Source organism: Artibeus jamaicensis, unplaced genomic scaffold, assembly GCF_021234435.1.
Source record: "Artibeus jamaicensis isolate MK-2021 breed Jamaican fruit bat unplaced genomic scaffold, CSHL_Jam_final contig_387, whole genome shotgun sequence".
Taxonomy (NCBI): Eukaryota; Metazoa; Chordata; class Mammalia; order Chiroptera; family Phyllostomidae; genus Artibeus; species Artibeus jamaicensis.
In genome coordinates, this window is record NW_026521812.1 from 6,704,960 (window position 1) to 6,716,981 (window position 12,022).

The 12,022-nt window shown below is 37.1% G+C and overlaps 1 long non-coding RNA gene across 1 annotated transcript; it reads left to right on the forward strand.

Moving 5' to 3' along the window:
• Window positions 1–5,582: 5,582 nt before the first annotated feature.
• On the forward strand, window positions 5,583–11,817 carry LOC128627365 (uncharacterized). Its single transcript, XR_008391539.1, has 4 exons — window positions 5,583–5,690; window positions 9,161–9,218; window positions 10,021–10,154; window positions 11,708–11,817. It is a non-coding gene; the product is annotated as an uncharacterized LOC128627365 (long non-coding RNA).
• Window positions 11,818–12,022: the final 205 nt, after the last annotated feature.

Here is a 12,022-nt window from a genome sequence, read left to right on the forward strand (position 1 = left end):
CCACAAAGAAGCAGTTTAAATAAAAGAAAAAGACAAATGCTTTTATATAAAAATTCTTATTTCCGTTTATAATCAGAGAATGCAAATGAAACCACAATGAGATTCTGTTTCAAATTTGTTGTATTGGCAAAGAATTAATCTCTCTGCATACAAAGTTTTGGCAAGGATATGAAACAACAGCAACTCTTCCAGACTGCCGATGAGAGTATGAATTGGGACAGTTAACTTTCAAAGGCAAATTGGCAATATGTAGTAAAGCTGAAGATGCCCCAAATCCCAGGTATGTCTGCTCACGTGTTGATGAAGAGACATTTACAGGAATGGTTAGAATAACATCTGAGAAGACCACAACTGGAAACAAACCAAATGGACATCAGTAGTTAAACAGACAAATTGTGATGTATTTTTTCAATGGAATACCTTACCATGGAGTGGTAGGATAAGTGAATGAATTTGAGCTACACAGACATGAATGAATTCTCATAAAATAATGTTGTGGGTGAAAAGTACACTTCAGAGGAATGGAAATGACACTATTTATGTGAACTTTAAAACATGCAGACAAATGATACACACATTCATACAGTTTGGGAATACATATGTGTGTTATAAGACATAAATGAACACCTGCAAACAAAAATTCAGAGCAGCTAATATTGTTGGAAATAAGAAATGGGGAAATTCAGAAGGGTGTTCAATGGTCTTCATCTGGCTGATGCTGCTGTTTAAAACCAAATGGTGTGTGATTGTTACTTACTATGATTATCATGATTATTAGTATGATTATTACTCTATTGAAAACATACTTCTGACATTTAGAATTATTATGACACTTTATTATAGTCATATAATTTATTAGTAGCATTTAAATATATGCTCAATGCCCTCCTATGAGGAGTGCTTATTAAGATGCCAGTGAGAAAGTGTTTTTCACCCACAACAATGGTAAAGATAAACACTTTGAAAAAACATTCTGAGCCCTGGCTGGTGTAGTTCAGTGGATTGAGCACGGGCCTGTGAACCAGAGGATCGCAGTTCGATTCCCAGTCAGGGCACATGCCTGGGTTGCAGGCTGGGTCCCAGCAGGGGACATATGAGAGGCAACCATACATTGATAAAACAAACAAACAAACAAAAAACAAAATGTTCTGGCACAAGGGTAGAAGCATCAGCTGTGTCAGGGATTGTCAGGAAAACACATTTGAAGAACTTCTACCAATGAGGCAGTTTGGTAATGTCTAGCAAAATTAAATTCAGATGCACACCATTGGCCTAACTCATTCATTTTTAAGAATAGATTCTAAGACAAACTGCAGCAAGTACTCAAGGACATGGGCACGTAGGTATTCATTGCCATATTGTCTGTGACAGCAAATGACTAGAAACCTAAGAACCTTGGTAACCAGGAGCTGGTTAAAAAAAATTCTTCATCAGTACAATGGATATTATGCAAGACATAACATAGAATGAGATATCATACTATAAACTGATATGGAATAATGCCTAAAATAAATAGTAGATGAGAGGGAAAATGGTGAGATAAAGAATACTTGTCTGGTAATCCACCTTTTGGTAACCTGGGTGACCTCTACTACTTGGAACTGGGGCTTGGGGGACAGACAGAAAGATGGATTTTATCAGTATTTACATTTGTGTATTTGGAATCTTGTATATCATGCATGTATTACCATTAAACAAACTTCCAAAAGCTCAGAAGCAAATATATTAAAAATAAATAAGACTAAAAATGAAAATAGCCCTGGCTGGTGTAGCTCAGTGGACTGAGCACGGGCCTGCGAACCAGACAATCGCTGTTCGATTCCCAGTCAGGGCACATGCCTGGGTTGCAGACCAGTTCCCTGCAGGCCAATTCCCAGCAGGGGATGCATGAAAGGCAACCATACATTGATGTTTCTCTCCCTCTCTCCTTCCCTTCCCCTCTAAAGATAAATAAATAAAATCTTTAAAAAAAAAAAGAAAATAAAAATAAGAGGTGCCACTCTTCCATTTCATTTCAAAGATACCATTGGCACAGATTTTTAGTACCATAATTAAGTTGCATCATCTGCTTTATATCCAAGGCATAAGGCTTCAATTAACTTAGGGAAGAGGACCAAAGAAGGAGTTTCCTTAAAAAGTGGCATTGTTTGGCAGGCCCTAGGCCTAAGGGAGGAATCTCTAACCAAGGCAAAAGATTTCTAGCTCCTTCTCAGAAGGGAGATAAGGACCATGAACATAAACTTTAGTAATCTGAGTGGGGTCCCACTCTGTGACAGTTTTAGAAATCAATTAATTAGCTATATACTGCTTGTTTTGGAAAGATTTAAAAATCAACTAATAAATCAGCACAAAATAGAGCAACAGAAGAAAGCCCTCTGTTGTTTGCCCGCAACTTGTGAGACCCACCGGGGTAATTAGAAAATCTTACCTTCAAGCAGAGCAATGGAGCAGTGTGGGGACTACCTGGACATTGGACATTACCTGGCATTGCACTTGATAGAGAATAAAGAAAGAATGAAATCTCTCTCTCTCTCTCTCTCTCTCTCTCTCTATATATATATATATATATATACTCACATATATACATATGCATAATTCATAGACTATATACTGAATTAAAATAAGACAATGAACCAAATATTGATTTAAAATTTTTTGTTCTTGTAATTCATATTAATTTTTTATTTTATAGACTTTAAGGAAGATACAAATTGAAAATTCTTATATATTACATTCTAGTTTTGTCTGGTGGAACCACAGTCTCATAGAAACTGGATATCTGAATATTTTCTACCCAGCCCGGCCCCAACCATGCATTGCATTAAACTGTGATGTGAACAAGAAATAAACTTGCGTTGTGTTTCTGAGGACTGAAAATTGTTTGTTTTATGACAGCTAGCCCATCCCGATGACAGGAAACTACCCCAGAAATCTGGGCACGAGGTAATAAAGTCCTGACTTAGAAAGGGCCTGCAAGTAGAGAGACAAGAAAGACATGACCCACATTTCGAACCAAAAATCCAGACTTGTGTTCAGTTAGATGTGAGACAGAGGGGAATCTATTACACAGGCTTGTTATGAGAATCAAGTAGACAAAAGTATGTAAAAAGTGTTTAAAAACACAAGATGATGGTCAGCTGTCCGAAAGAGAAGGAGGTCATAAGAAAGAGGGACTGGCCCTCAGGGATAAACAGGACTACCTGTACCTGAGGCAGCCTTGGGCTGTCATCGTTGGTCACCTATCTGTCCTGTCCCTTCTGAGGCAGCTCCTCCACAGGGTGAATAAAACGGCCTGATTGGCAGTATTTGCAGCTGGCTCTGGGCCTCTCCATAGAGCTGTTTGCATGGTTTTGCTTTATTTCTACTGCCAAGAAAGAAAGGGTACCATGACTTATGTTTTATAATTTATGTAGCTAATTCAAGTGTTTTTTTTAAATTTAAGCACTTTTCCAATAAATACTAACTTCCTTTTTCCCTGGGAATGTCAAGCATCGTGTGATGGTGAGAGGGACAAATCCTGATGTGTGGGTGCAGGAGACACTCGGTTACGCGGACGGCGGTATCTCCCCGTGCTCCGCAGCACCGTGCTTGTACTTGTCGCTACGTCCTTTCTTTAGGACTCAAGCAATTGCTGGACTAATAATTCTCCCTTCCCTTTAGCAAAACCTAGCTTTGAAAAATAATCAGAAATTTATTTTTCCTAAGATTTAAATGATCGTCAACAGTTTAAACATGGCTCTTCCCAAGAATGTTTTTTATATCAGTAAGTCATAGCTTTAAGATAAAAAGGATCAAGATTTAGAAACAAATGCATTAAGAAACAGAAAAAAAAATAAAAGAAATACTAACTAAATCTAAAAGTTAATTATTTAAAAGGAAAAAAATGGAGAAGACATTAGCTAATGTAACCAAGATAATAAGGAAGAAGTATGCTAGTAAGGGGAAAAAAATGGGAAAGTAACTCACTACAAAGTGAATTTAAAGAAAGGCTTATTTTGCTCGATGGTGCAAAAAATAATTTGAAAACCTCTGTGAGATATATCAATTTATAAGAAAGTACAAATTATGAAAACAAACCACAGAAGATTTATAAAATATAAATAAAAACAAGGAAATGAGCAAAGAGCCCCCTTGTTCTCACTCTCCTCACTAAACATATACAAGGCCCAGGAATTTCACCAGAGTATTCTCTGAAACTTTAAAAACAGAGGACTCCAGGCCCTGGCTGGTGTAGCTCAGTGGATTGAGCGTGACCTGTGAACCAAAGGATCTCGGTTTGATTCCCAGTCAGGGCATATGCCTGGATTGCAGGCCAGTTCCCAGCAGGGGATGCACAAGAGGCAACCATACATCGATATTTCTCTCTCTCTCTCCTTCCTTTACCCTCTAAAGATAAATAAATAAAATCTTTAAAAAATTATTTCCTGGAAGTTAGCCCTTGATACAACAGTCTGAAAAGAAGATAAAAAATGTAAAAAAAGAAACAAGCAAAAAACCAGGACTCCAGGCTAAACTGTTTTAAAATGTAGACAAGTAGGAAAAACTTCAAAATTATTTTTTAAAAGATTTTATTTATTTATTTTTAGAAAGAGGGGAAGAGAAGGAGAAAGAGAGTTAGAGAAATATCAGTGTGTGGTTGCCTCTCATGTGGCCCCCACTGGGGACCTGGCCTGCAACCTAGGCATGTGCCCTGACTGGGAGTTGAACCAGCGACCCTTTGGTTTGCAGCCCATGCTCAATTCACTGAGCTACACCAGCCAGGGCTCAAAATTATTTTTAAAGAACAAGAATAATATTATAACCCAAACCTGACAGATACTATAAAAAACAGAAAACAGAAGTTTATTTTACTTATGAGAATTATTTTTAAAATTCTAAGAAATAAGTAAAAAATATCATATTTTAAAATAATAATAGTAAGTCTTGACTAGATTAAGTACATATTAGAAATGCAAAAACGTTTCAGCATTAACAACTCTAATAACATTTCACTGTTAATAAATCTAATAAGAAAAATAATGTACTCATCTTCACAGATGCTGAAAATATATTTGATAAAATACTAATATTTACTTATGATAAAAGTTTTTACTAAAATACTACTAGGTACATTTAAAATTCTTGACTTGAGATAATTTAGTAAAGTCACTGGGATGTACTCTCTTCACAGTCACGTGCTGCAGAATGACATCTCAGTCACCGATGGACCTAGTGACTTCACAGCTGTCATGACGTCACAGTGCAGTGAATTACTCATGTGTTTGTGGCGATTCTGGCGTAAACAAACCTATGGCACTGCCAGTCATAGAAAAGTACAGCACATATAATTATGTACAAACAGTACCTAATACTTGCTAATGATAATAAACAACTACTGGTTTGTTTATTATATTTTTCATTGTTATTTCTGCTTATAAAAACATTTGTTGTAAAGCAGTACGTCCTGTTCCCCGGGCGGCAGCCTCAGGCATCTCGCATTCACCTCCTCCCTGGATTGCATCACTTTCTCCTGCGCTTGATTTACTTCTGTGTTGTTCATCATGGCCCTTCAGCCTGTAAAATCCACTGCGAATGTTGCCAGTTAAGGGGCCACACCGAGTGTGCAGCAACGTCCCAGGTCTTCGCGGTTGCTCCCTGCTCACTCACTGACTCACCCGGAGCAACTTCCAGTACTACAAGCTCCATTTACGGTAAGTGCTCTATACGGGTGCTATCATTTAAAAAAATCTCTTATACCATATTTTTTATTGTAGCATTTCTATTTTTGGATATACTCAGATACACAAACACCTTTGTGTTACAATTGCCTTCAGTATTCAGTACAGTAATATACCGTGCCGGTCAGTTGCCTAGGAGCAATCTAGCTAGAGGTGTAGCAGGCTGTACCCTATCCAGGTTTGAGTAAGTGCACTCTGTGATGTTTACACAAGGACAAATTCACCTAATGATGCATTTCTTGGAACGTATCTCTGTCATTAAGCAACACATTATGGTATATACAAAGAGTAGCCATTTTGAAATGTAAAAGAGAAACTGTAATAGCAACAAAAGAATTGAATACTTGAGACTAAACAATAAAAAATGTGTAAAACTCTGTAAGGGCAAGTTTAAAATGCTACTAAAAGAAAAATACATAAATATGCACAAGCTACATTGTAGTCTTAAAGAGAATAGGTACATTATAACTGTCTCTATTGTACCTGAAGTAACCTATTATTTTATCATGATCCCAATAACATTCCAATAGATTTTTTAAAACTAAAAAAGCTTGTAAACATCACATGTGAAAATAAGCCTGCATGAATAATTAGAAAAGTTCTGTGAAAAAAAAATTCAGCCATGGGGGAAGGTTAGCCCCATCAATTATAATAATTGAAATGGTGGTGTAGTGGCACACGCATGTATAAATAGACCAGTGAAATGAGTGGGTTTATAAATAGGATCCCCAAATAAAACTTAGTAAATGACAACGGTGGTATTTCACATCACTGGGGAAAAACAGAATGTTCGATAAGTAATTCTAGGTTAATTGAATATCTGAAAAAATAAAGCTGATTTTCACCTCATTCCTACATCAAAATAAATGCAGATGGATCAAAAACTCATAAATTAAAAATGTAACATTATTGTAAAAACTGGAAAGGCTTTTATGTAAACTCACAGAAACCTTTTCTAACTTTAAATATATTTTAAAAATCTGCATGCTAAAAAATTCTTTGGCTAAAGATACCTAAAACTGAGACAAAATATTTGTGTCGTATTCTGGACTGAATGTTAATAGCTTCACATATAAGTGCTTCAAATGAATCTTTTAAAAAGACTTTCAGCTCAACAGAAAACAGATACAAACTGTTCAGTAATGAAAAAGAAAGTGCTTACAACTGTTAAACGTTTAAAAAGATGTTCAACATCACTACTACAAAATTGCCAAGGTTAAAATGAAAATGAGTTGTGTCTCACTGTATTTCACCCTTATGCTGTCCAAGATCAACAAATTTCGTAATATGCTATTTTGGCAAGTACTGTATGTGGAGAAGTTCACACACTGTTGTAAAGATTCTTTGGAGTCTCTGGCATCTTTTAAATTAAAAAATGTGTGTGCAATTCACTAGAAAATAAAGAAACAATGTAGTGCCTACCAACCAACAAACAGTTTATATGCTATTTGATATATCATAATCATTTCTTGTAATTAATTTTATAGGTATATATATGCATATTAATGAAAAATACATTAAGTTCTCACTGACTTTAACTGAAATAATGTATAATGAAACCAATTTTAAAATAAGCTAATGACATAAGCAAGAGTTAAGCTACTATGGCATCTCACCAACATTACAACAAAAACCACTGAACAAAACATTCTGCATGAACCTGTTGTGTATACAAATATTCACCGCAGCACTGTTTTTACTAGAAAAAGACTGAAAACAACCAAAATGTTTCACAAAGGTAGACTATTAAATAGTAATACCAGAGCACAATGGATATTTTAACAGAATGGAGAAATTTCATGTTTTCACAAAATGATCTCCAAGATATACTGTTATAATTTATGCACAAAAAGTTAGTTTATATTTATATATATCATCTAGTTATAGAATATCCCTGGAAGTCTGCAAAAGAAACTTCGTATCAGTCAAAGCCTTTGGGGCATTGCTGGGAGGTTGGGGGTTTGGGTCGCAGGGAGGGTTATTGTTTATTATATGTTATGTGGTATCTTTTGAATTTTGTACTATGTGTGTGCATTACACATTCAAAAATCAACTTAACAGTAGATTTTTAGAGATATTCAAGAGAGGATCAGGTTAGTATTGATAAGTAGAATGTTTTCTTTTTTCTGTTGTTATATCAAAGAACAGATAGTAGCTGTCTACTTTTATTTGGATCCTGAGGAGTTAACATCAGGAATAAAACTAGTATTGCTAGTATAAATAGGGATTGGGGAGAAATCCCAACTAAGAAAGAGCCTTGGAAATTCTGGAAATCTACATATGTTTTAGGTGTCATTATCATCATTATAATTTTTTGATCAAATATGTGGTGGCTTTTTCAAAATATAACTTTTAAAAAGAAAATTTATCCCCAAGTTTTCCTAACACTCGAGTTATCTGATGCTAGCGAGGTCATTGTGTTGGTATATACTTTTTGAATCCTATCTTCAGACCACGTTAAGAAATCGGCAAAACTAGTAGCCATCAAAAAAATAAATAAATAAACATAAAGTGGTAAAGCTAAAAAAAAAACCAACCAAAAAACTAGTAGCCATCAGTCTATCCAGAAGAGTAAGGAGATGGTGGGGGAATCAAAAGTAATGTCCAATAACAAATGGCTGGAGAAAATTACTTCTATTCTGTGTAGCTTCAGAGGAAAGAATGAGGATCAGAGAGTGTAGTTACTGGAGGCAGAATTTGACTCACTGAAAGGAAGACATTTCCAGTGATGAGAATAATGAGAAAACTTACTGGACTCCTTTATTGTGATTTGAGTGTTCCCTCTCTAGTAATGTTCAATCAGATGGTATGACAGCGAGAAATAGCTGTGCACATTAGAAGTATCATCCGTCCACAGTACGATGACGTCTTCGAACAATGCGTTAAAGATAAAGTCTACTCCATGCCCAGTTTCTCATTCTATTACCTCATCTTTCAGGTCAAGGTATCCAGAATTGTGACAGTTCAGCAATAAAGCAAAGGTTTACCTCTTGTAAATTTAATTCACTCCTTTGACCTAAAAGGTGCCTGAATAATGCTATTATTGACATACTAGAAGTTCAAAGATGTGGTCAGCACTATTTGTCATTTACTGTGCTATGACCAAACCTTCTGAGGTTAATAGGCTCAGAAGACAGGGCATCATTTACCTGAAGTTATTTAGCAATAAAGTAGATTTTATTTATTCACATTTGAAATTTATTTAACAGGTAACCTTTTCATCCACTGTTTAGCTATATTCCAAAAGGAAGAAGTTTGCAAAGATCCTCATTTATAATTTAGTCTTGCCTTAGGAATTCTCTCTGTCCATTTACAAGAAAATCCAGGCAGATAATATCTTCAACTTATTCTCTGAAGAGCAACAATGTAATTCATCATAGTTCACTGCCCACCCCCCCCCCCCCGCATCTTTATTTTGGCTGAAGATACTACTTTTCTTTCAGATGTCAAGGCTTGGATTCTGAACTTCCACGTAAACAGTTGTGAGCCACAATTGATGAGGTCTGTTATGAGGTATCTGGCCCTTTCTTCCTAATTCATCACCATCTCTGGAGAAAAAGGGGCAGGCCTAGACTGCTGTGTTCCATATCATGTACCTGGTACTGACTCCACCCTGGCACGGACCTCAGCTGTTTAAGACATATTGTCCACCCACATCAAGGACAGGCCATCCACAGCTGACCAGTAATTTGAAGAGAAAAGACCATCTGGACCAATCAGCTGTTGCTTGCAGGGATTTTAGAACTAGGAAGCTGAGAGACTTGTGATTTAGCTGGAGAGGTTATGGCTGACGGCTTACGTGATCAAGTCAGAGCTGTAGAATTCTGAGGCAAATGTACAAGTTCAAGTTATGAGCTGGAGATCCCAAGTATAGGAAGATGGTCCAGAGGGCACAGAAAAAGGAGGAAGCCTGTGGAGAGAGGCAAGCAGTGAGGCATGTCCTCAGACCTGTGCAAAGCAGCCTTGGGGCATGATGCAGTGTGGGTTTCCAATGTCAATTTCTGGAAGATGTATCTGAATTAGAGCTCTCTTTTTGAATTCTCATGAAAAGACCTTATGCCATAAAATACTCCCACGGATTTTAGCTTTAGCTAGCTTGAATGGCTGTCTCCTTCTAGCTCCCCAAAGAGTTCCAGTTAAAACAATGTGGATCATAGTTATCCCCAATGTTCCCTGTCTCTGGCTGTTAACTGTGGTTTAAACCATCATGATCTTTCATCTCTTCAGTGAAACTATTGTAATAACTTCAACACTATCTTCCTAGCAAACCTCCGTACCCAGTTTCCTGATTCCCTCCCACCAGGCTGATCTTCAAAAAGCCCAACTTTAGCCCTGGCTGGGTAACTCAGCTGGTTAGAACATCATCCTGATACACCAAGGTTGCAGGTTTGATCCCCAGTCACGGCACATACAAGAATTCGACCAATGAATGGATAAGTAAGTGAAATAACAAATTGATGTTTCTCTTTCTTTCTCTCTTCTATCTTCTCTCTCTCTAAAATTAAAAAATGAAAAAAAAATTTTTTAAAGATCCAACTTTAATGACATCACTCCCTTGCTCAGAAACCTTCCATGAGTCCCTATTGTCTCTCAAATGAAGTGCAAAATACCTCATCCAAGACCAGCTTATCTTTGGCACTTTGTCTTTCACACTCACACACACACCACACACACAGGTTCTCTCTCTTCTCTGACTGGTTTTGCTGTCCGGACAACGCTGTTACGGGGCTGGTCCAGTCTGTGGTCTGTACATGCTCACTGTTTTCCAGGGCCTGCAGAAATCTCCCCCATTATTCTTTATTTTTCAAGAGCAGTCTGACATACTTTATTTCAAATTCCTCTAGGTCTTTTGTCTAACTTTAAGCAGTACTTGGTTAGAAAATAATAAAAACTTATTCAAATTAGCTACTCGAAAGTTATCTCTCTATAAAACCCCTCCTAAAATTCTCTTTTTCTTTGAGACTTTCCTGATGAATAAGTCAGCTCTGATTTCTCTATCTACCAAAACCCCACATTTCTTTTTCTTCTATGACACGTATTTTATTCTTCCTAACCTAGGATTTCATATGAATCCTAGCTCTCCTTTCACATTTAACCCCTTTGAAGGCAGGCCTTTTTTCTTATTCACGGTGATGGCCTGTGAGGTACCTAATATAGCTTTCTGTCCATAATGATAGTTCAATAAATAATTTGTGTATAATTTTCCTTAACCCACATTGATCAAGTAGATATGAGTCTGGGTGGCACATTGCTAGTAAACAAAACTGGTTCATCAACATCTTTGGGGATTATATCTACTAATTAATAGAATGAATGCACCAATTAATGCCAGTTACAGTATGGCCAGGATGGCAAATGGGACTGAGAAACGTTATTTGGCTCATCAGCATGTTTTAATCATGTTCTTCAAAGCATGTGTAACTCAGAAAATAAGAGTAAAGTGGAGTCCAAAGGATATGATTTGATCAACAGAGCTAAAGATAAATTCCACATCTCTTCTCAAATATTTACAGAAAGTGCCCTCTTTCACTGACTCCAGAATATTTGCATTTTTTGCATGTCAATAGACCTGTCTTTTTGTGCCTACCAATCATGATAGTGACTTCTCTGGCCATGAAAATATCTGTGCATTATTTAAGAAATATTTATCACCTAGCAACTGTTAGTAAAGCACTGGGTTGAATCCTGTGCAGAATACGAGACATTTAGGATCTGTACTGTTTGCTGAAAAAAAAAATCGTGGAATCTAATTGAACAAAATATAGGTACCTGAAAAGACTGCACTGTAACATGGCTGCGGGATTGGTCTACTTATCACTGCATAATAAACCACCTGTTACGGAGCCAAAGATGGTCCCTCTATATCGGCCCCCCTGTTGTTTATTTCATCACAGTAATCTGTTAGATTACAGCCCGCTAGCACTAACTCAAACATTTCCACATCAAATTTTTAAAAATAGAGCCCAAATAGCATATTTTTGCCTGTTTAGAGGCTGCTTGTTTTGCATACCTTATAAGCTGCACTCAGTATCTGCTGGCCATGCATGAGACAAGTCCAGGACCCCAAACTGCCCACAGAGGGAGCTGCTGACAACATCATCTAAACCCGTAAGCTTGCTCTCTGTATCTTCTTCCCCTTCCGGGCGCGGTCGCAGGTCACTGTCTCTGGAAGGCATCTTGCCGTGACTCCTCCTCCAGTGGTCAGGCACCACCCAGATGAAACTCACGGTGCACTGGTGCCGCCGCACGGTCTGTTTTTTTCCTTCCTTAGTCCCGAACATCTCAAATTCACTACATCACCCTGA